The 24,298-nt window shown below is 45.7% G+C and overlaps 2 long non-coding RNA genes and 1 pseudogene across 2 annotated transcripts; all 3 read left to right on the forward strand.

Annotated features, from left to right (window-relative positions):
• The first annotated feature begins 518 nt into the window (after positions 1-518).
• Positions 519-4,628, forward strand: LOC120648961 (annotated as a pseudogene).
• A 4,090-nt stretch (positions 4,629-8,718) lies between these two features.
• On the forward strand, positions 8,719-12,555 carry LOC120648467. Its single transcript, XR_005664957.1, has 5 exons — positions 8,719-9,275; positions 10,430-10,490; positions 10,691-11,320; positions 11,673-11,783; positions 12,175-12,555. It is a non-coding gene; the product is annotated as an uncharacterized LOC120648467 (long non-coding RNA).
• A 2,285-nt stretch (positions 12,556-14,840) lies between these two features.
• LOC120648468 lies at positions 14,841-16,426 on the forward strand. The gene is made up of 4 exons (XR_005664958.1): positions 14,841-14,992; positions 15,091-15,385; positions 15,498-16,191; positions 16,308-16,426. It is a non-coding gene; the product is annotated as an uncharacterized LOC120648468 (long non-coding RNA).
• Positions 16,427-24,298: the final 7,872 nt, after the last annotated feature.

Consider the following 24,298-nt stretch of genomic DNA (forward strand, 5'->3'; position numbering starts at 1 on the left):
CCAAATTTCAAGATCATTTACCATCCCTAAGTATGCCCAGCACGGTTCTGGCTCCACCCCTGCCCTCAAACTTAAAATGGTAACGCTAGGATCAGTACGTCCGACGTGTAGACAAAGTGGAATGCTCCAAACCATGTTGTAAGAGTCAAGTACTTATGCTACAATTATTATTTCTTTATGTTACGTGTGGATGTTGTATGAAACATGATGTTAATGTTTTGGTGGGAATTTTCCATCATCAAATGGGATATGAGAGTAATTTATATACACAAATTGATGTGAAGAGGCCGACAGCGTCCCCGCTTCAAATTAAGCAGGAGGAGGACTTGAACCCAGATCTCAGGTAGAACAAGCTCCAATAGCCAGCAGCCCGTGAGAGCACCTGCTAGGCTGGTAGTCCCATTAAAATTCAAAACCCCAACGGCCCAACCTTTACAAACAAGTCATACACTCCTCTAGAGTCAGCACCTCCAGCTTTGCTCCGCCACCATTGCTGGCCCCGACCGCATGGTTCAAAGATGGGCGAAGCAACCGCCACAAAACTCGACGTGGTCCTGTTCCCGTGTCTGGCGATCGGGCACCTGATCCCGTACTTGGAGCTCGCCATGCGCCTGGCCGCGAGGGGCCACGCCGTCACGTTCCTCTCCATGCCGCGGAACGTCGCCAGGCTCCCGCCCGTGCCGCCGCACCTGGCGCGTGCGCCTCGTGGCGCTGCCGCCGCCGGTGGTGGAGGGCCTGCCCGAGGGCGCCGAGTCCACGGCCGACGTGCCGCCGCAGATGAACGAGATTATCAAGAAGGCGGCCGACGGCCTCGCCCCTCGTTCACGGCGTTCCTCGCGGACGCCGTCACCGGCGGGAGGCGGCCGGACTGGATCGTCCACGACTTCTGCCACCGCTCGGTCCCGCGAATCGCCGGGGAGCACGGGGTGCCGTGCGCCGCGTTCCTGATCGTGCAGGCCACCACGATCGCGTTCCTGGGGCCGCGGTGGGCGCACGCCGCGCACCCGCGCACGGCGCACGAGGACTTCACCGTGGCGCCCAAGTGGTGCCCGTCGCTCCCTCCCGCCGTCGCCTACCGCCGCCACGAGGCCGACTGGGCCGTCGGCGCGTTCCAGCCCAACGCGTCCGGGGTGTCCGACATGGACCGCACCTGGGAGATCAACGAGCGCACTCGATTCACCATCTACCGCAACTGCGAGGAGATGGAGCCCGGGGTATTCACGCTGCTCACCGATCTCTTCCGCAAGCCGGCCATCCCGGCCGGGGTCCTCTTTGTAATACCTCAGGTGTTAATCATTTGTAATTAAGGCTAAGCACAGTCATTAGTTACAAAACCATACGGCAAAACTTCACAAAACCAAAGTTTGGGTCTCAGTTCAGCTGGACCGGTCTGACCGGTCGAGACAACCGGTCTGACCGGTTGAACTGGGTTTCAACCGTTTTTGGGCCCCACATCATTTAAATCACACACACTCTCTCTCCCAATAACTCACTCATCATCACCACCCCGTGCTCAGCTCGCCCCTTCCGAGCTCTCCCTCCCTCCAAGCCCCAAATCCGCCAATCCGCCCTTTCCACTTGATTCCAAGTCCAAGGAAGGATCAAATCGGCGTGGTGGGTCACTCTCTCCACGATTTCCTTCCTGGGGTGGCCGGGATTCAAGTTCTTGTGCACAAAGGAGCTCACTCAAGGTATATACACTTGTGTCGGCCGATCTCTTTTCCTAGGAGTTCTAGGTGATTTCCTCTGGTCAAAAGCATTCACATGTACCCCTGAACTAGTTCCTAAAAAGGGTTTGGAGTTGATGGGCGATTTTCGCCGCGCCAAGGAATCCTAGGTTTTGGGTCTGGGTAGGACCGGTCTGACCGGTCGGAGGGACCGGTCTGACCGGTAGGGGTCCGGACAGTCCGGCCATGTGTTCGGATACTCCAGGTTTGTGATAGTCTGGACATTCCGGGTTTCGGTCCGGATTCTCCGGACTTGGGAGTCCGGATACTCCGAGAATACGTCCGGATACTCCGGATTTTTGGTCTCGAGTCGCACACAGGCCAGACCGGTCTGACCGGTTTGGTATACCAGTCTGACCGGTGCTAGCAGGGCTGAGATGGTTCAATTAGGGTTAGTTAGCACAATTGGTTAGAAATTAATTTGGTTGTTGATTATTTGTAATTTTTGCAAGTCATGCATGCATTCTCTCATATCATATGCATATGCACACGTGTAGCAGCCGCGGCAGAGGAGGTTGTGTACGAGGTGGTTGCGGAGCCACAGGAGCCGCAGGGACAAGCCCTGCAGCAGGAGGATCGTGGGGAGTCGGCCCAAGGCCCATCTCACCTTAACACTGAGCCGCAGACTCAAGGCAAGCCCTGGTGCACATCCTATTATTTGAAATTATGACACCTATATATGTATTTATTACTTGTGCATTACGTTTCAGGAGTTGATTGAAACCCTAGTTGCATGATCCCTAGGTTTTCTTGAATTATACTAGTATGTAGAGGACGATAGAAATGCTATGCTTAATACTTCTCGATAGAAGTTGAGTGACTTATTCACTCGCGAGATATATGATACTTAGAAATCGAGTAATTTCCGGTTAGTCGCGAGATATAGGTTATATACTTATATACAGTACCTGAGTTGTTGAAATTGACATGGAAATATGAGACCGGGCGGGGAATGATGATGATGTATAGGTATGGCAGCAGGACAGGATTCCTAGGCGTCTTAGCCCCGTCCGAGTCGATTGAGGACCGTATCGTTGTTGACCCTGCTGATCATGTTTGAATTGTACTAACCGCATGCCGGGAGTAGGAGGTAGTCGAAACCGGTAAGTCGAGTAATGCCTTGTTTCGAAAGTACAGAACTTCTACCCACCCCTTAGGGCGAGTCGAGTGGCCGCAGAGAATTGGGATGTAGTTCGAGACATGGAGGGGAAAGGTTGGTGCGTGGGGTCTGACGGGGCTTTTGCGTGCCATGTTGGTTAGGTCTACCTTGCAAGGTTAAATCGAATCGATTCGCCGTCAGTCGCTCTCGGATATGAGCACCTTGATCACCGAATCACATCGTAGTCCATGATAGAATGATAATTATACATATATGATGTTGAACACACTGAATTATTATTGATTGCACCACCATATTTGTTATAGTTGGTTCATGCAAATATTAGATTAGAGATAATTTACATAGAATCTGGGGCTAAAATAATGAAAGTAAGGAATTACTTTAGTCGCTTTTCTGCAAAATAACCACCAGCCAAAACTCTTGCATTTCTAGATATGTGGGCTAAGTTATACCCACTGGTCGAGTAAGTCTTGCTGAGTATTAGATGCTCAGGGTTTGTTGCTACCCAAATTATTTCAAGACCACAGGACATCGACTTCTGCCCCCTGTTGTGTCAAGTTCATCCGCCGGGATGCAGAGGGGTGGCAGGTCGTGAAGCGAGACCCTTAGGTCTATGGGAGTCGGCGGGTTGCACACTTGAGGGCTAAGTGTGCAGCCCTCTATTTTTGCCGGACCGGTCTGACCGGTCTGTGTACCGGTCTGACCGGTGTTCGCACAGGGTTTTCATGCAGACCGGTCTGACCGGTTGGAGGAACCGGTCTGACCGGTTGGGCAGAGGCAGCACACTCGTATAGTTGTAGGTCCTTTTTTCTTTGGAACTTTGTTATTTCCGCTGTAAAATTTGCAAACCATGTAATTTATGTACATTATGTAAGCTATTGTGTATTTGAACTCGGTTTGTGAAAACTCTTGTATCATAGTTTGTCACCTTAATATATTTTCAAGTCTTTGTTGTGCTTGTGCCATCTACGCCCGCCTTCGCGTGGGACTACCGATCGCCAAATTAAGCCATTAAGCTAATGCGCCCGATGTGTTCAAGTGATGGCCATTACACTTAATTTAGAGTTTTAATTTGATGGTTCGTCACACTCTTACAGCCCGACCTCGCCGACGGCGCTGGCAACAGCTCCCGCTCCGGTGTCCGTTCCGAGGTCCTGCGATGGCTGGACAGCCCGCCGCCAAAGTCCGTCATCTATGTCGCGCTTGGAAGCGAGGCGGCGCTGACGGCCAGCAACTTGAACGAGCTCGCGCTGGGGCTGGAACTCGCCGGCGTCCGGTTTCTATGGGCGTTCCGGAAGCCGACCGGCATGTCCGCCGCACCCGGCACCGATGCCGGCGAGCTGTTGCCTGCCGGGTTCGAGCACCGGACGCGCGGGCACGGCCTGGTGTGGTCGGGGTGGGTGCCGCAGGTTGCCGTGCTCGTGCACGGCGCGGTGGGCGCGTTCCTGACGCACTGCGGATGGGGCTCCACCATCGAGGGCCTCGTGTTCGGGCACCCGCTGGTGATGCTGCCCTTCGTCGTGGACCAGGGCCTCATCGCGCGGACAATGGCGGAGCGGGGCGTCGGCGTGGAGGTGGCGAGGCACGACGGCGACGGCTCATTCGGTAGGGACGGCGTCACGGCGGCGGTGCGGCGCGTCATGGTGGAGGAAGAAGGGAAGGTGTTTGCAAGCAATGCGGAGAAGCTGAAGGAAGTTCTCCGCGATCAGCGACGGCAGGATCAGTACATGGACGAGCTTGTGAGGTGCCTTGTACGCTACAAGGATGACAGCTGCTGCTAGAAGCTAAAACGAATGTACCATCCATGGGAATGGGATGCACTTTGTGCAGTGCATCTCCGTCACGAGTCACACCAAACCTACACACCGATCAACAATTGATAAGAAGCTTTTTACCTGTGAAAACCAGCATTTTCCATCGCATCTGGTACCGTACCTTCAAACCCTATCCCGAAAGGTTAATCAGCTTTCACGCACGATGCACGTCAGCCAGTACCTCTGCTGAAACCAGTGAAACAGACAACAAAGTCAAAATGTTGGATGTCTTTCCAACGGAACACAGTTCGTTGATCTTTTGAAAGAAATAGTTCAAATTTTCAAAGCGCTCAAACCCATTCATTCTCGAAAGTGGTAGGTTATCAGTACATCTGCTGAAACCAGTGAAACAGACAACAAAGTCAAAATGTTGGATGTCTTTCCAACGGAACACAGTTCGTTGATTTTTTGAAAGAAACAGTTCAAATTTTCGTGGCGTCTATTCATCACACGTGCGACTAGAAGTTACTAGTCTATCAACCCGTGCTCCCGCACGGGCTAGTTAGAGATATCTAATAATTATCTATCTCACACTCTCTTTAACTAATTAAATATTCTAATATAGTACTGCAAAGATATATATTTATCATTATGTAATTGTAATAAATGTGATAGGTTTAGTTACTAATAATTTTTTCTCACTTCACATCACACCTCTATATGTGTTTAATTGAACACTTTGTTTGAGCTATGTGAACAACATAAACATTGGTATTCTTATCTCTTCTCTTATACATAAATATATAGTGACAAACACATTATGGTTAGTATGTTTATATAAATAATAACACAAATATATATTAATAATGATAGAAATAGTACTTTAGAATTTTATATTGATGCGCTTTAAGATTTTATTATAATAACATAATTTTGATTCAGATTTGGGGTTCATTTTAACTTTTTATTATGTTATCATTGGATAATATATATAAAAATTTAGGTGGTTATTTGATATTATTTTATAATGGCATAAGTAGGTAATTTAAATAAAAATTAGGGGGTTAATTTAGATTAGTTCTTTATAATGGCATAGGTGGGTAATTTAGATACATGTTAAGGGGGTTACTTTAGTCTATATTCATAATGGCAAAGGTGGATAATTTATTAAAAAAAATAACAGATCCAATGGCTATTATGATTAGAGTTGCCGAAATGATGACCGTATGTTTCTGATTTTTGTGAGAATTTGTAGGGTTTCTCTATTTTTTTAGACTGTCCACCTAGGATCCTAAGTGACTTCACCTGGAGGTTTCAAAAGAAACCTCCAATTAATAATAGTAAGATACTATTGCACTTGATTATATTTAGATAATATTTTTTATAAAATATTTTTATTTGTTTCAGAACAATTTTCATCTCTAGATATTTTTTGAAACAATTTTATTTATTTCGAAACTTATCTTTTTTGAAATATTTTATTTTGTTCCAGAACAATTTCTGTTTTTATATCTCTAACGGACTTGTGCGATAGTATAGCTTCTAGTCGCACATGCGATGAATAGACGCCCCAAATTTTCAAAGCGCTCAAACCCATTCATTCTAGAAAGTGGTAGGTTATCAGGCGTCGAATCCGGCGAATCCAATTGCGCGCGTGAGCGTCAGCGAGCGTGCTGGGAATCAAAATTGTTAATAGTTGCTGCCTGGTGCTCGCACCACCGCGCGTCGCGGGTACGGCAGGGACGCGTGTCGTCACGCCGCACATCCCACCTGCCGCAACGCGGGAGCGAGCGCGCGCTCCGCGCGGTGCCAGCGGTCGCGTAATCGCCCGCACTCGCTGGCCGGTTGTAGCGAAAATGGCCTCTCATGCCATATTTCAATATAATGTTTTGGCGATTGATGACACACGCAACACTTGAACTAATGTGTTTGCTTAGATGATATACTCAGGCTTTTAGGTTCAAGTGATGACAAAGAGAAGAGAGGCGAAGCTAGGCCCTGAAACCTAAAAGAAATCAAGTCACCGGTTGAACCGACGCCAAGCAAATTACACACGTCGGTGCATTGACTTGAGCACGTCTGGGAGTTTTAGTATCACCGGTTAAACCGACGTAAGGCAAAATGTACTCATCGATGCAATGACAGAGATGGCCTGCGGGCTAGGGTTTGGCACCGGATGAACCGACGATAGGAAGTTTGAATACGTCGGTGCAATGGCAGAAGCAGACCAAGAAAAATGCATACATCGGATGAACCGATGATGCACCGGTTAATGGCGTCGGTGCAGTTGTCCAGAGAGTTTGTTTTTCAAGGATCAGAGGACAGTTGCACTCACCGGTTAAACCGACGCTAATATTACGTACACCGGTCGATTGCGTCGGTTGATTGCCCGTACACGTAACGGCTAGTTTTCAGTGGGCAGTTTAGTATCACCGGTTAAACCGACGATGGCAATTTGGGGAGCATCGGATTAACCGGTGTTAAGCACATTTCTGGCAGCTTTTCTCCAACGGCTATATTTGCTTGTGCTGCCTATATATACCCCCAAGGCCGGGTCATTTGAGGGTGCTGGAGTTCAAGGAAGTATAGAAGAGCTAAAGATCATCTCCAACCACCATAGAGCTTCATTGTATATCATATAGGCTTAAGCACACTTGTGAGAGTGCTTAGTGCTTGTTTAGGCTTAGTTCTTGAGAGAACTAGCTTGAGAGAAAGCCTTGCTGCGGCAAGCACCTTGTGTACTCGTCGTGTGACCCTCCGACTTGGTGTGGAGTGGCAACGACACTTTGTGCGGGGAAGGAGGCCCCTACTTGGTGTTAAAGCTCCAAGATAGTGAAGACGGTGCCGTGGTGACGCTTCGAGATAGACGGTGGCGGTGACCTCGTCTTTGTGACTTGGCGTCACTTAGCCTTTGCTTGTCGGGAGCCTTGGAGGCGTGGCAAGACGGTGATCAAGCGAAGAGACTCGACATCACACTTGTTCTTTGTGAGCAAGTGGCCGTGGACGTAGGGAGGGACTTTGGTGTCCTAACCGAACCACGTTAAATCGTGTGTCTTGGTGTCTTCACGGGAGTTTGCATATCCTCTCCCTTACCGCTTTACTTACCGCATTACGTTTCCGCATTTACTCTTTCTTGCTTACCTTTACTTTCCTAGTTAGTTTGATTAGGATTGGCTATAGGTTGCAAGTCTTTTGGGGTAAGTAGAGGGTAGCATAGATAAACCTTAGTCATAACTAGCATGTGTAGGACGTGTTAGGTTTATCTTATGCAATTAGATTGAGCCCTAGGATAGAAAAGCGATTAGCGACCCTATTCACCCCCTCCCCCTCTAGGGTCGGACACCCCGGTGATCCTTACACCGGTGGACCAGCCGTCCAGTGGAGCCCGGCTAGCGGCAGCAGCTCGCTGCGGCGCGTGCCGTGCCGCGGGAGGAAGTGTGCGCTCCGCGCGGTGGCAGCGGCCGCGTGAGCTCCCGCTCTCGCTGCCCGGTGGGCCTGGCATCCAGTGGAGCCCGGTTGGCGGCGGCGCCAGCTCCCTGCGGCTAGGGTGGAACGGGCGTCCACTGCGTTGGTGGATAGGGCCAGGGCGGAGCGCAGCACAGTCGGTGACGCGGCGGGAGCGAGCGGCGCGCGCCCGGCGTGGCCTCATCCAGCGTCTGATCGGTGGGGACGCCTGACTGTGGAGCCCGGCTGTCTGTGGCGGGGGAAGGGAGCGGCGGCCGGGTGCGCAGCTGAGGCGGAGGCGGGGCCTTTCCAGCTGCGCGCGCTTGGATCCGCCTTGGATTCCCTCGTTTCCGCATGCCGGAACAGTGCGCAGGCGGCGCCTGTCCGCCCTGTCCTCCGCTGTGCTCGCGACATCCCGTCGGAGCTGGTGCCCGAGACGGGGCGGGGCGGGGTGGCGGTGGCAGGGAGCGCGTGGGTGGGGGCGGGCTGCGCTACGGCGGCCCCGTCCGCCGGCCGTTCGGCATGCCCATGCGGCTGGGAGGTGGGCCACCGGCCGGCTGGCCCCGTCTAGCAGCGGGCCTCTTCGGTCTCTGGGTCAGACAGCCGGCAAGGAGGCGAGGGGCGAGGCGCACCAGGAGGCGTGTCGCTTGATTCGTCTAGGCCCCTCGTCGGAACAGGGGCCAAGCGGCGACGCGCGGCGCTCTTCGTACGCGCAGGCGCTGCTTGCGAGGATGGCCCCCGTCAGAGTAGTTGCCGAGGCAGGCCAGTCCCATCTGCGCGTGCTCACAGGATTCGATGGCGTTGAGATAAGTTCCCCCTCCTTGCACCATCCGCATACCCTTCCCCCACTTTCTTCTTCCTCTCGCCCCGGTCACGAACCCTAGCTTTTGATTCTCCATATCCCGTCCTCCTCCCGTTTCCCATCGCAAACCTCTGCTCCCTGCGTTCAGATCTGTGAGCTCCAGCTCTTTGCACACTCCTGTTCGTGCTGCTTTGGATCTGCCGTGCCAGGACCTAATCTGCCTGTTCTTGCTCTTCCTGTGCAGGTGCATCCATGGATTCAGTGACCTAGGTCAAGGAATGCCAATTGCAGGAAGGTGGCCTAACTGATTTTTATTTGGATCCTTTCTTTGCTTGATTGAATCTCATACCATGGATATTGAGTGTGCATCTAATTCTCTTATCTGTACCTGCAGTGAGCTTATTGGATTTCGTCAACAGGATTTCAGGGTGAGTTTTACCCTTCTCTATGCCTTTTGATTGTTTATGTTCACTGCATGTTGTGCTTTTGCATCAGTTGAAAGATAAATCTGATAACTAATTTGATTCAAGTCTTCCTTTAGTATCCAGTAGGTAGGGATTGTACTACTCCTTTAATCTGCCACGGGATTTTAACCAGTTGCTAATATTGTGTTGTGGGTAGGGATGTAGCTAAATAGTAATTAATTTGGATATTTTTCCTGGTTCCTAAAAGCTTTAGAGGTTAAATTTGTGCTATACATTAGCAGCATCCATGCATATATTATGAATAGACCAGCTTGAAATTGATATAGTCTCATTGGGTAACCAGGTAGGTCAATATAAATTAGTTAAAAATATCACAGCTCATGAAAAATGCCAAACCCCAGACAAATCTGAGATTCTATAGCATTGAATCGGAGGTACCTTTCTTATGCATTGAAGCAAACAATAGTTATTTCAAAGATGAAAGAGTCGATATTTCTCCAAAGATATATCAAAATAGCACACAGGTTGTTCCTTTAGTCTTTGACTAAATTAACTGATCCATACTACATGTCTGATTCATGGCAAATGTTTGCAGTGATTTATATATTTAGAACCATTTCAATATTGAGTAGAACACAAAAATGCACTGTGTTTTTTCCTTTCCTGTTTAGCATGAGCAGAATTAAGTATCTGCACTTATGCACAAGCAAGCAAACTAACAAATGCGGACTTGTATGTTCTAGAGTGCTAATTGGCTAAAAGAGAGAATTTTGTTTCAAAATGGAATAATTTTGTGCTGAAAGCTTCATCTTCGATATCTGATTCGTGGCAAATTTTTGCAGCGATTTATATCATTAGGACCATTCCAATATTGAGTGGAACACAAAACTGCACTATATTTTTCCCCTTTTCTGTTTAGCATGACCAAAATTAAGTATCTGCACTTATGCAGAGGCAACAAACTAAAAAACACAGGCTTGTATATTTTAGAGTGCTAATAGACTAAAAGAGATAATTTTGTCACAACATGGAATAATTTGGTACTGAGAGGTTCAACTTTGATTGCTGGTATTTTTACTAAGTTTGCATGGCTTCCTTCAGTGTGACAAATGCATTTGTTTTCGCCCATGCTAATCAGGTTTGCTGTTTGTTGCTAGATCGTCTCCTGTTGAAGGGACGAGGGATTCTGTTCCGGTTGCTGCTCAAGGACCTGCAGAGGTCAGTTTGCTCTTGCTGCTTGTTTCTTTTCCATGCAATGTGTTTATTTCTTACTTTCTTCTGCATTAATGCCTTTCTTGTTGCATTAATATATGAGTGTAAGTGATCCATACAGTCTGATTTTGTTTGTGTGGTGATTGTGACATGCTTTCTATCTTATTCCTGTTATTTTTTTTTGTTTGGCCTCCTTTGATATGCAGTGTTCAATGTGAGCTTTATGTGATGTGTTGGGAAGAATGTGTTGTGCCCTCTTTTGATGCTCCCGTGCTGATTGTGGTCCTTCTGTGTTGTGCTGGCTCATGCGATAAACTATCAGGATGCAATGGCCATATGCAGAGTATATGGCCCTCCTGATCTTTTTGTGACGTTTACATGCAACACTAGGTGGAGAGAGATTGCCGATGCTTTGCAATATGAGCCAGCCCAGCAGCCCTGTGATCGATCTGATTCGATTGTGCGAGTGTTCAATATGAAAGTCGACAAATTCATAGATGATATCAAGGAGGGTGGGATGTTTGGTGTAGTACATGCAGGTGAGATATAGTATATAGGCTAGCACTCATGTTGCTCTTCAGCCTTTGTTATTGTTATGTCAGAGCTAAGTTGTTGCCCATGCAGTTCAGTACACTATAGAGTTCCAAAAGCGTGGCCTGCCCTATATACACTGTCATGTCTGGCTAGCTGATGGAGGCTCAGAGTTTAGTCGTTCTACCATTGATGTTGGGGCGATGCGAACAACCATGAGACAAGGTGAAAGCTCAATGAGAGCCATCACTATACTCCTTCTAGCAGACACTCCACAGAGTACAAGGAACAATGCTCATGATCAGGTAATTAGCTACATCTACCATTCTATGCCAATAGCACTTTACTTTTATTACAACTACATCTAGCATTCCATGCCATTTGCTCTTTACTATTATTACAACTACATCCTCACACTTTAAGTAAACTGAAATGTAGCAACTAGATGATGTTGTTCCCTTCAGTAGCCTTGCTTCCTAAATTTTAGTATACCTAGACACAGGACAAGAGGTTGGTTGCTACTGTTGATGCACCTGGTAATTCCTCTACAAAGATACAAAAAGGAATTACAAAGAAAAGGTTATTCCTAACAACAGCCTCTGTTTTTTGCTTCTGCCAGTTGGTTATTGAACATAAAATTCATATATGTACTTCTAGGTCCCGTCCATCCCCTAGCAAGGAAGTTCCTGAAAAGCTCTTTACTGGTGAAGAAACTGCAGATGGCAGTGGTGGCAGTGACAGTGGTGCAGCCACCTCTAATTAGAACAGGTACTTCGCTACTTTCATCAAGGTCCTGGGTCCTGCACATGACATATCATAGTATAGAACTCTTGCAACTAGGATGTTTGTACCATTCATCCTTTCAAATAATTTCATTTTATACCAGTGCAAAGTGATACAACCTTAGGTTTTGAGGGGTCAAATCATTCAAGCTGCATGATTAGGTCAAACATAATCTGAATATTGATTTCAATTGAGCATAATGTGGTATTTTTATGAGAAGGAAAATCAAAACAAGCACATGACACCAGTCCTATTTTGTTGGTCTTTTTTAATTAGCAATCTGTTTTTAGAAACCATTCAAGTCGCAGATCATTTAGTAGTTGCTGTTACATCTCAATGACACGTGCTGGACATTAAATTTATTATCCTTTTGCAGTTGAAGCAAGGATGCATGAGCAGTGAAGCTCATGTCATTTTGTCTCTACCAGTTGCGGCTGACTTTTGTGTACCCTTTGTCTCTGGCGAGAAGAGTCCAATGCATGGGATTTGGAGTCTGCATCGACCTCGGCTTGCAAACTGTGTAGTATGGTCAGTTAGTATTCAAAGCTATCATCTAGGTTGTTTGGTAGCTATGCATACTTGCTGCATGTAAATTTATGGTGCTCGGATTTGCTGTGACCTGTGATATTGCTTCTCCAAATGTCGTATGCCGGACAGACACCTGATGATAAGATAAATTTGTGCTTAGATGTAACCATGGTGATCAGATGTACTATGATGTTCATGAATCTAATGCCGGACAAACACCTGGTGCATACTTAGAGTTTGGTGCATAGACACATAATAGTTAGGATAGTTTGGTGCTCGGATGTGTTGTAATATTTATGATTCAAATACTGGATAGACACCTATATTAACATGTTGATGATGTGCTTGCTGCCAAATGTGGTGCTTTCGTGTTATCATGTATATAGTTTGATTATCATTTTTTATCATCTTATGATTACTAACATTTAATTGTTGAAACAGTAGGGCGCGCATCGCGCGCCGAATGTTCTAGTGAAGATTATAAGGACCAGGGTATCTTGGAGGGGTTATCTGTACCGTGTGATCTAGCCTGGAGATCTATGCATATGTCAGTTTGAGGCAGAGGAGTGGGGGACACACATGCAAATACGTAGAGCATACGATGGGACCTGAACCAATCGGAACGGAGGGTTCTGTACTGGGAGGCGCGAGTTAGGTGTAATGGTGCTCTGTACCAATTCGCGGCCTGTTGTTCAAAATTCGAAAACAAAACATGGGAGGATGGTCCTAACCTCCGTGATAGATCAGGGAAAAAATCCAGCAGCGCATAGTTGGTCCTGGTCATCGAGTTCGTCGCCCTAGTCGGCAATGGCGGTTCCAAAGGGGCGGGTTCGCCTGTCCGCCGAGGTAGTTGGTTCAAGGGAATCTCCGACCGCTATATTTGCGTACGGGGCAATGCATTCGAGAGTTGCGGAGGCGGGCATGCTGTGTGTAGGAGCAGAGGAAGGAAATTCCCCATTTCCACTACAGCGTGAAGATGAAAGCGGCGCAAGGGGGGATTCCGGAGTTTGTTGCAGTAAAGAAGCGAATAATCGAAGGTCAGGCGCTTCTAGTTGTTCTAAATTTTGCATTGCCTGTTCCTTGTGCTTTTTTCATTTCGTTCCTTATTTCTCACGCCGACTACGATTAAGGGTTCGGGATGGAAAAAGGCTGCTGAAACTAACCCCTAAAACATCTCTGCGTGGCATTGGGTCTTTCTCTTTCATTTTGTTTCCCTTTTTTTTTGTGGTCGAGCAGATATGCTGCAGGAAGCCATGATGTTTGGTTGGATGCGATGGTAGAACAATTTGATAGAAGGAAATACTTTGCAGACATGGGGTCTGGAATAGATTTGAATGTTGGGTTGGAAAGGTAATTTTTACCAGATTGGACATTTTGATGCAATCCTTCGTTTATGTACTGTTTTACAAGTTTGGCTTTGTTGGTTCCAGTAATAAAGACTCAACCAGCTGTCTTACTGGTTGCTGCAGCGAAGATAGTGGGTTTGCAGGGTCTGAATTAGCTCAGCCTAGCGAAGCATTCGCCACATACAGTTTTGTCAAAACTTATGCTCTGTGAGTTAGTACTTTCAGTTTAAGTTATAGATGGCCTGTTTATTTTATTGCTGCTGTGTCATGTTAGCTTGGTTAAAGTGCATCTAAAAATTCAGGATAAATCAAATGTATGTAAGGACAAATTTCAAGATATTACCAGTTTAATGAGGTTTAGTTAGTTGGTGGAGAGCATTACATTAACGAACCATCCAATTGGTGGAGGGCATTTTAGGGTCTTCTTCTATAGGTGTAGGATAGTGCGGGGTGAGTGATGTAGTAGAGCAGTAGAGGTGAATGCAAATTGTAAGAATGTAATAGATGTTTATTCCAATGGATAAGCTGGCATAATTTTGCTTTTGCAAAAGCTTTAATGCAGCGTGTATGAGTCATTCTATTCGCTTGTTGGTCAATATGGACATTGCAATACTAAATTTTTATTCACACGGCTGGGTTAATGAAAATGACTACTTTTTTGCCTAACATGCGTAGGCCTGACTTTGGGACGCATGCAGAAACAATAGGATCGACAAATAAGTCCTCCAAAAGGTACTGGATTAGGTACTTGCTTGTTAAATCAATTTAAATTCATATTAATTCTGTACAGACTGCAATTCCATGTTTTTTTTGGGTTTCAATTAATACAGAAATGAAGGAATATGAAAGCAAGGAACATGCATAGCAGATGCAGTGAAGAAGTTACGATTTGATCAGGAGGGCGATGTTGTGGAAACTGAAGGTGTTCATGAACAATGTAAATTGATGGGAAGTACCATTTGTGGCGTACGTATACGCGATGAAGATGGAATACAGTGCAACACAAACTTGGCAATTGTTAATTTTGAGGCAACAGGAATTAGCAGGTACGCAACAGAAAATTTTTCCCTACCGCTTACCTCTGCTAGGTGCGTTGGAAAAATATCATAACCTAGAAAAAGGGTAGACAATAAATGTTTGTTGTTGGTAACCACCTGCCAGGGGAACTGCATCTGAAATTATTGATCTGAATATGGCTGCTGCTGAGGTCTCCTTATCAGTTGATGGAGTTGAACACTATCCAGATGAGGGTGCCATAAGTATAGGTACCTCACACAGAGGTATAGCTGAAGGAAAGCAAGGCGTAGTCTGGAGGAAACGGTATGTTTATGTAAAGTATTGATTGTTCAAATACAAATTTGTTTACCGAACCATCCATCCAATGTTTGAATTGGTGGGTCATTTAAAATAATTGGCAGGAACACCAAATCTGAAGGACCAAACTTTAGGGTTCCTAATACTAGTAAGGGGAGTGCGTTGCAGCGAGCACTTTTGAAGTTTGCTGATCGGACAACCGATTATATTATCAACCCCTATGTTGGGACAGAATTTGATCACTGTGATGAGGCATATGAGTACTACAATTTGTATTCATGGGAGTGTGGGTTCGGAATCCGGTTGGGTAAGAAAAGGTGGTCAGAGAAGAAAAGGAAAAACAATCAACCGGATGGAACACGGTACCAGCTGGGCCAGGAATTCTACTGCAGCTGCCGGGTAATTTATGTTTGTGTGCTGTAACACAGTTGCATTGCCATATGACACATAAATGGAGGTGTTAATAAGATGTACTTGTTATCAAAGTGCTGATTGATCTGTTTGTGTGTAGGGGATTCCCGATGCAAATGTGAAAACAAGCTCATCGAAAACCAACTGCAAAGCGATGCTTCGCTTGCACCGTACACAAGATGATGGCTGGGTAGTTGTGGAGCACATTTCAGAACATAATCATCCTTTGTCACAAACCTGTGGTGAGAAGAAGCAGTAGCCATCGCATCATCATCTGGACAAGTACACCAAGGATCTGGTTCGTATGTTAAGAGAGAACAACATTGGTATTACCAAGCTGTATAGCATCCTTGGCGATTTCTTTGGGTGCATGCAGAACGTGCCTGCAACCAAGAGATGCTTGAAAACACTGTGTCAAAAGATAAACCGTGAGCAAGCAGAAGACGATATCAAGAAAACTTTGAATATGATAAGCGAGCTTCGTAGGAATGATCCTGGTTTTATGTTTAGTGTTGATACAGATGAGGATGGTCGGATAAAGACATTAATGTGGACCAACAGCCGAAGCAGGATGCAATACGAGCATTTTGGTGATGTAGTCAGCTTTGACACCACATTCAAAACAAACCTGTACGACATGCCATTTGGATTATTTGTTGGAGTAAACGATCATTTCCAAACTGTGTTGCTTGGCGGGGTGCTAATGACTGATGAGAAGATAGAGAGTTCCAAATGGGTCTTCCGGGAATTTGCATCACTCATGGGCGGAAAAGAACCTTCCACAATACTAACAGGTACCCTGTGTTTTCTTGTTTTGGTTAGTTGTTAGATACACTATAAAGTGTGCACTAGTTGACATAATGCATTTTTGTGAACTTCATTATGATGGGATAACTGATTTATTTACTAGATCAATGTCGAGCGATGGAGGTGGCTATTGCAGAAGAGTGGAGGAACACTGTACATCGTTGGTGTAAGTGGCATGTACTTAAAAGGGTGAAAGAGTGTGTGGGCACAAAATATACCAGCATTAAAGAGTTCCGCGACAAATTTCATCTCATGCTGAATGAGATGCTAACACCTGAAGAATTTGAAGGGAGCTGGCTTACTCTTTTGAAAGAGTATGGGCTTGAGAACAATGCTTTCCTTGCACAAATTTATGAAACAAGGAAGAAATGGGTAAAAAGTTATTTCAAAGGAGTGTTCTGTGCAAGGATGACAAGCACCCAAAGAAGTGAAAGCGCCAACCATATGCTTAAAAATATCCTTTCACCTGCTTGCACTCTACATCAGTTTTTGAAGCAATATATGAAGATGCAATATATCTGGGATGAGGATGAAAATTATGAGGAAAGGCGCAACAAACTTGTAAGTTAGCAATTATCACAGACATCTTTTGGCCTAAACATGCAAACTTTTTAAATGTTAGATCCCTTCAATGTGTATTTGCCAACTAATTACTGCTGCTGCAGAATGTGAAGAAAGTAACAACTGGTGGCCCTCTTGTAGTTCATGCCCATAATATATACACTCTGAAAGTATTTGGGCTTTTCTGCCAGCTCAAAGAAGAATCTGAGTTCTACCAAGCAAGTCTTTGCGAAGATGGCATCAATTATGAGGTTGAATATTATGATCTGAGTAGAGTTCAACGATGGTGCAAGGGGAGGTACAGAGTAGAGGTAGACGAGCTTGCAACAAAGTACACCTGCGAGTGCGGATTGTTTGAACATTTTGGTTTACCATGCAGCCACATACTAAGGGTAGGTTGATGAAATGCCTGATTGAGTACGTAACACAAAGGTTTTGAGCCAGCTGTCATTAATTTGAATATTTTTATGTAGGTTTTGATATATTCAGGTGTCCGAAGAATCCCAGGTTGCATGATTATGCAGAGGTGGACCAAACAAGCCCGTCATTTGTTGCCAGCAGATCTAGCACAGTACCAAAAGCACAACCCTGCTCTGTTAGCTCAAACATTCAGGCATTCGTCACTAATGCTGAAAGCGCTCCGTTTTGTAGAGATGGGAGACAGTAATGTACAAAGCCACAGCATTGCTATGAAGATACTGGATGATGGAATAGAGTGTTTGGCAGAAGTTTCTAAAGTCAAAGATGGGTTGGGTCTATCACATAACAATCTAGAAAGCTCTGATCCTGTGCCGGGATGTGGTCTGGTTGATGAATTTCCTCAGCGTGCACCAAAGCGGAAGAGAGAGCAGGGTCGGCCAAGTAACAAAAGGGACAAAGCTAGTCACGAAAAGCTCTCCAAGCGACCCCGTTTCTGTAGCGCGTGCCGTAGCAATGAGCACACATTGCAACGGTGTCTGAATCGTGACCCATCAATAAAAAGGGCTCGGAGGCCACCAACATGCAGCGGTTGTGGTATCAGTGGGCATACAGTTGATCGTTGTGGAAAGAATCAAGCAGCTGTACATCCTGAAGTAATGTTCCTGTAGGCCTGAAATTTGTCTGCTGTGTGTTGTCTTGTGCAGTTTCCTGTAGCTGATGCTGTATGGAACTTCTGGAAAATGTAATATAAATGTGGTTTAATCAAATTGTTTGAAGTACTAGTATGATCAAGTGGTGGTGTTTAGGTAGTCGAAGGTGTCCAGTGAGTGCATTGTTTGTGGCAGGACAAGCTGTCAATTTTGCAGTTTAGTATCATATGTTAGGTTATGAATGATGTGGTAACGCCTTGTTCAGAGACAGAAAGTTATATGTGTAGTGGACTGTGGTATATGTTAATTTGTTAACATTAAAAGATGGCAGATGCACCGTTGGTCATCATGGCGCGATTGAAAAATATTTTGGGCGGGAGTGCAAAGAGCACTAATTATTAATACCAATGAGAAAATGAATTGGAAATAACCAGTGCGTTGTAAGGGATAGTAATTAAACAGATCTAAAATTAACCACAACACAGCATTCAGGTGTTATCAAGTACATTGTGCCAGGTGTGGAAGTCTGGAACATACAGTTCAAGCACGAGCCAAGGGGGTAGTTGTGCTGCGCTCTGTAGTTTTGGCGCCTTGGCATTCGAAATTCAAAATTGGGTGGTAGCAGTGAGTTGGTTGTATATATATAGCAGACCTCAGTTCGAGATGTTCAAGGAGGAGGGAAGAGGTCCTCAGTCCAACAGGGATCGGCTCCGAACGGCTGAAACATGGCTGAACCTAACTCTGGCAGCTTGTCATCTGTTGTAAGTAAACATCAACTTTCTTTGTAAAAGAGTTTGCGGCCGTGCTAATTGTTTTCTTTTGCTGCTGACAAAAAGGGATCGGATCTGGAAATTGTTGATGAGCCAAAGATTGTAGGGCTGCAGCAGCACGCGGTGGAAGTTGGGGGCTCAAACAGCGGTGGATCCGGACTGTTCTCCGCTACAGATACGGTAACATATTTGTTAACCTGATGGAATGTACATCTCATGGCTGATCTATTACTTCTTTTTTGTAAACTTCTTATTTCTGTACAATCTGAATACAGGGATCAGTTATCGGACAGATTGGAGTCTCCTTGGGTGCCTCTGCTAACGACATAGCATGTTGTAGCAATGTAAGAAACAAATGGGTCTTGCAGCTAACTGGAAAGCATTTCCAACAGCTAAAACAAAAAAGCATGAATCACTTGCAGGTGCTGTTGAAAGGGATTGGAGATGGAAACGAGGGGTGCGGGGATTCAGGTGATGGTTGCGACCCAGTAGGTCCCATTCAGCCGGATTCGTCTATTGTGGCATCCCACACCAAAGGGTACAAGGTCGATGATGCTCCGTCTGATGATGTTGATGACGATGCGTCCAGCAGCCCTCCATCTAAGAAGGCTAGGGTTTCGTAATTCTACCTGGGGATTGGAAACTGCTTTTGGATGGTTTGTCATTTTGGGAATTGAGGCATGCATGCCCCAGTTGATGTTGGTACCTTTTGATTACAGAAGGATCTTAGCAGAAGAGCACTAGGGTTCGTGGTAGTGTTGTTAGATATCTAGGCAATTTTCGGTATATTTTAATTCCAAATATTAATATCAATTTCATGATATAGATGAGTGATAATGTGTGTACAAGATATGTGCATGTGTTCATGTTATTCTCACTAATAAGCATGAACAAAGAATTAAACCAGAGTAGGTTTAGTAAGTACTCCAAGGCGGGACCAGTGCCGGAGGCACCGGTTGCGCCGTTACCAGCTGGAATAGACATGCTATTCGACTCGAAGTAGCCGAACTATGTCGATGCAGGAAGATGTTCGCAGTGCAGTCCCACGAACGGTTACGCCGGGAAGTAGACGAAGTAGTCGTTCGCACGAGCGGTTACGCCGGGAAGTAGACGAAGGAGTCGTTCAGGGAGCGAGCAGTAGCGTCAAGACGCTCCCCAAAAACCTAATTGCCCGCGTCCCGTGCAGGACCTTCAGCGAGCAGAGGTTCCAGAGGCCCTGCTCTCGCTAGACCTGTGCGCGCAGTGCTAGCGGTGGGGAAGGCAGAAAGCAGCTGAGGGAGAAGGGAGAGGTCTCCTGAAGAGGAGTACCTGGATGAGTGCTTGAGATGAGTGAGGATGAGAGGAGAGGGTGCTGGTTTATATAGGCACGATATGCCTCAGGTTCAACGAACCTGGACATCATGAATGGCTTTGATGAGCGGCAGTTAATGTGCCTCAGGTTCAACGAACCTGGACGTCGTAAAGAGCCTTCAATGTCCGGTCATTAGTGACGACATTAACCCTCTGTTTTAATACTCTTTACTGCAAAACATCATTCTCATCTCAGCACATCCCGTCGCACCGCACCGCACCGCACCGCACCGCACCAGCACCTGCACGTCACGTCCGGCCGCGCACGCGCATGCGCACCGCACCGCCCGTCCGTCCGGCCGGCCGCACCGCGCCGCGCCGCGCCGCGCCGCGCCGCGCCGCGCCTCGGCCTCGGCCTCGGCCTTGGCCACGGCCCGGCCCGGTCCGGCTCGGCGAGGCGAGCGAGCGCGCGCGCGCGTGTGGTTCACCGTCCTCCTCTTACCGGCTTCACAAGTGGTGTACACGAAGTCCACCTTTTAAGTCGGTTGAGATCCTCCTCAATTCCCGGTACGGAATTAAGCATTGATTCCCTAGCATTAATAGTGGGCTTTAAATTCTTTTAATGCTTTAGAAGTAATGGGCCAAGCCCATTACTCCAACAATCCCCACCAAGAAATTCAAGCCACACTAGAAATACCCTCATTCCCTCATTGATATACCAGTATTCGACAGAGACTGTTAAGTTGAACTTCCATCTAGGACAAAGGCTACACTTATTCACAACTGTGCAATGGACTATGCCTTGAATTGCCAGTTTTGTGCAAACAAGTTTGACCAGAGCCCTACACTGGTACTAGGCTGCAAAAGCATCCCCGCGGTTTGGAGCTTATAAGTCATACTCCAGGCCCTTCATGAGTTTCTAGAGAATACCCAATTCTCATAGACCATGACCAGTGGTCAAACTCATATAGGTGTGTTCCTTTTAGATGTTCTGTAGGACAACATCTTTGTTTCAAGAAAACAACTCATTTGTTTAAAAGAAACCACCTGGCACACATTAAGGTATAGACCAACCTGCCATACAGATTAGAAGAGAAATGCACCTTATACACGGAATGAGCCCTTTTCACAAAGGTTCTCTTCTCACAGTCAGACTTTAGTTTATTTCACCATCCTAATTCACGGGATCTCCGATCACATAGGACATGTTTCCACTATAGAATGACTCACGTGGGTCTCAAGCCCAATTCCATAGATGCATTGTCTATCACATTTCGTGAAAGACCCTTTGTAAACTGATCTGCCAGATTTTTAGCCGTCTGAACATAGTCCAGGGCTATAACTCCGGAGTTTCTCAATTTTCTGACAGATTTCAACCGCCTTTTCACATGTCTAGATGACTTCATGTTATCCTTTGAACTATTCACCTTGACAATTACCGTTTGATTGTCACAGTTCATTAGGATTGCCGGTAACGGTTTTTCAACTATCGGCAAGTCCATAAGGAGCTCACAAAGCCACTCAGCCTCAACAGTGGCGGTATCTAATGCTGTGAGTTCTGCTTCCATAGTTGACCTCGTTAAGATGGTCTGCTTGCAAGACTTCCAGGAAACAGCTCCACCACCAAGTGTAAACACATATCAACTTGTGGCCTTTATCTCATCAGCATCAGAAATCCAATTTGAATCACTATACCCTTCTAGTACCCTTGGGTACCCGGTGTAGTGAATTCCATAGTTCATTGTCCCCTTCAGATAGCGCATTACTCTTTCAAGAGCCTTCCAATGATCATCTCCCGGGTTTGAAACAAACCGGCTCAGTTTGCTTACAGCAAACGAGATGTCAGGTCTTGTAGCGCTCGCTAAATACATTAATGAACCAATGATCTGAGAATATCTCAGCTGATCTCGCATTATCCTTTTGTTCTTTCTAAGAATTAAACTGGCATCATATGGTGTTGAGACAGGTTTATAGTCGCTATAACCAAAGCGACTTAACACCTTCTCCACATAGTGAGACTGTGTAAGAATCACCCCACCATTGATCTCTTTTACCAGTTTTATATTAAGGATAACATCAGCTTCTCCCAGATCCTTCATCTCAAAATTTTGAGATAAAAACTCTTTGACTTCCTTAATCACATTAAGGCTAGTGCCAAAGATCAGTATGTCATCCACATACAAGCACAAAATCACTCCTTCAGCTCCACCATAGCGATAGTACACACATCTGTCAGCTTCGTTCACAACAAAGCCGGCAGAGGTCAAAGTTCTATCAAACTTTTCATGCCACTGCTTAGGCGCTTGCTTGAGACCATATAAAGATTTTAACAACTTACAAACCATTCCTTCTTGACCCTTTGATACAAACCCATCCGGCTGATCCATATAGATCTCCTCTTCTAACTCTCCATTGAGGAAAGCCGTCTTAACGTCCATCTGATGAATGAGAAGACCATAAGAGGCTGCCAGGGAAAGTAACACTCGAATTGTGGTCAATCGGGCAACTGGTGAATAAGTGTCAAAGAAATCTTCTCCTTCTTTTTGGGTATAACCCTTGGCTACAAGCCTAGCCTTGTACTTTTCAATAGTACCATCTGGCCTAAGCTTTTTCTTGAGCACCCATTTGCATCCAACCGGTTTACATCCATAAGGACGTTCAACGACCTCCCAGGTTCCATTAGACATAATAGAATCCATCTCACTCCTTACTGCTTCCTTCCAATAGTCAGCATCAGGAGATGAATATGCCTCTTCAATGGTTCTGGGTGTATCATCTATGAGGTATACAATGAAATCATCACCAAAAGACTTTACAGTCCTTTGTCTCTTGCTCTTTCTCGGAGCATCATTGTTATCCTCCTCAGGATTTTCTACAAGTGTATGTTCATTGTGTTCTATCGGCTCAGCAGAGCCATCATCCTCGATGAACTCTTGCCTAGATGAACTTGTTTCATCTCTCATGGGAAAAATGTTTTCAAAAAATGTAGCATCTCTGGACTCCATTATAGTACCAACATGCATGTCAGGTACTCCAGATTTCACTATTAAAAATCTATATCCAACGCTGTAAATAGCATAACCTAGAAAGATACAATCCACAGTTTTAGGTCCAAGCTTACGTTTCTTGGTTATTGGCACACTCACTTTTGCCAAACAACCCCATGTACGTAAGTATGACAGTGTTGGCCTTTTCTTCTCCCATTCCTCGAATGGAGTTATCTCTTTATTCTTTGTAGGAACACGGTTTAGGACATGACATGCAGTCAATATAGCCTCACCCCACCATTCCTTGGAAAGTCCCGCTGTATCTAACATGGCGTTAACCAAATCCGTTAGAGTGCGGTTCTTTCTTTCGGCAACCCCATTTGACTGAGGTGAATAGGGAGGCGTCCTTTCATGAATAATACCATGTTCCTCGCAGAATAAAGTAAATAAATTTGAGAAATACTCGCCACCACGATCTGACCTAACTCTTTTGATCTTTCTCTCAAGTTGGTTTTCTACTTCAGCTTTATAGATTTTAAAGTAGTGTAAAGCTTCATCTTTTGACTTCAACAAATAGATGTAACAAAATCTAGTACTATCATCAATCAAAGTCATGAAATATTTTTTACCACCTTTTGTCAACACTCCATTCATTTCGCACAAATCGGAATGAATTAATTCTAAGGGTGCCAAGCTCCTTGCCTCCGCGGTCTTATGAGGCTTACGAGTTTGTTTTGATTCAACACATACATGACACTTAGAATTTTTGACAAAAGTGAACTTTGGAATTAAGCTCAAATTAGCTAAGCGCATCATACAACCAAAATTAACGTGACAAAGCCTCGAATGCCAAACATTTGTTTCATCAACATTAATAACATTGTATGCAATTTTATTACAAACATCTGACAAAGAAAGACGGAACAAGCCTCCGCTTTCATAACCTTTTCCAACAAAAGTACCAAACTTAGACAAGATACATTTATTGGACTCAAAGACTAATTTGAAACCATCTCTACACAGTAGAGAGCCGCTGAATAAATTTTGTGGGGACATGCTGCACGTTCTTCAGCTGCACGGTCTTCCCCGAAGTAAACTTCAGATTTACCGTACCAACACCAAGAACACGCGCATGTGATCCGTTCCCCATCAGCAAGGAGGAAGTCCCGCCGGTCTGGTAAGAAGAGAACAAAGAAGCATCAGCACAAACATGAATATTAGCACCAGTGTCAACCCACCACTCGGGTGAACCAAAGACTGAAAGAACAGTAGGTAATAAATTACCGTACCCCGAAGTTCCTCCAGGCTCGCTAATAACCATGTTGGCGGAGTCGTTGCCTTTGCAGTTCAGACACTTTGCAGCAAAGTGATCCGTACTAGCGCACACATAGCAAGCTCCCGTCTTCTTCTTCTTCT

Source organism: Panicum virgatum, chromosome 9K (genome assembly GCF_016808335.1).
Source record: "Panicum virgatum strain AP13 chromosome 9K, P.virgatum_v5, whole genome shotgun sequence".
In the NCBI taxonomy this organism is placed as follows: domain Eukaryota; kingdom Viridiplantae; phylum Streptophyta; class Magnoliopsida; order Poales; family Poaceae; genus Panicum; species Panicum virgatum.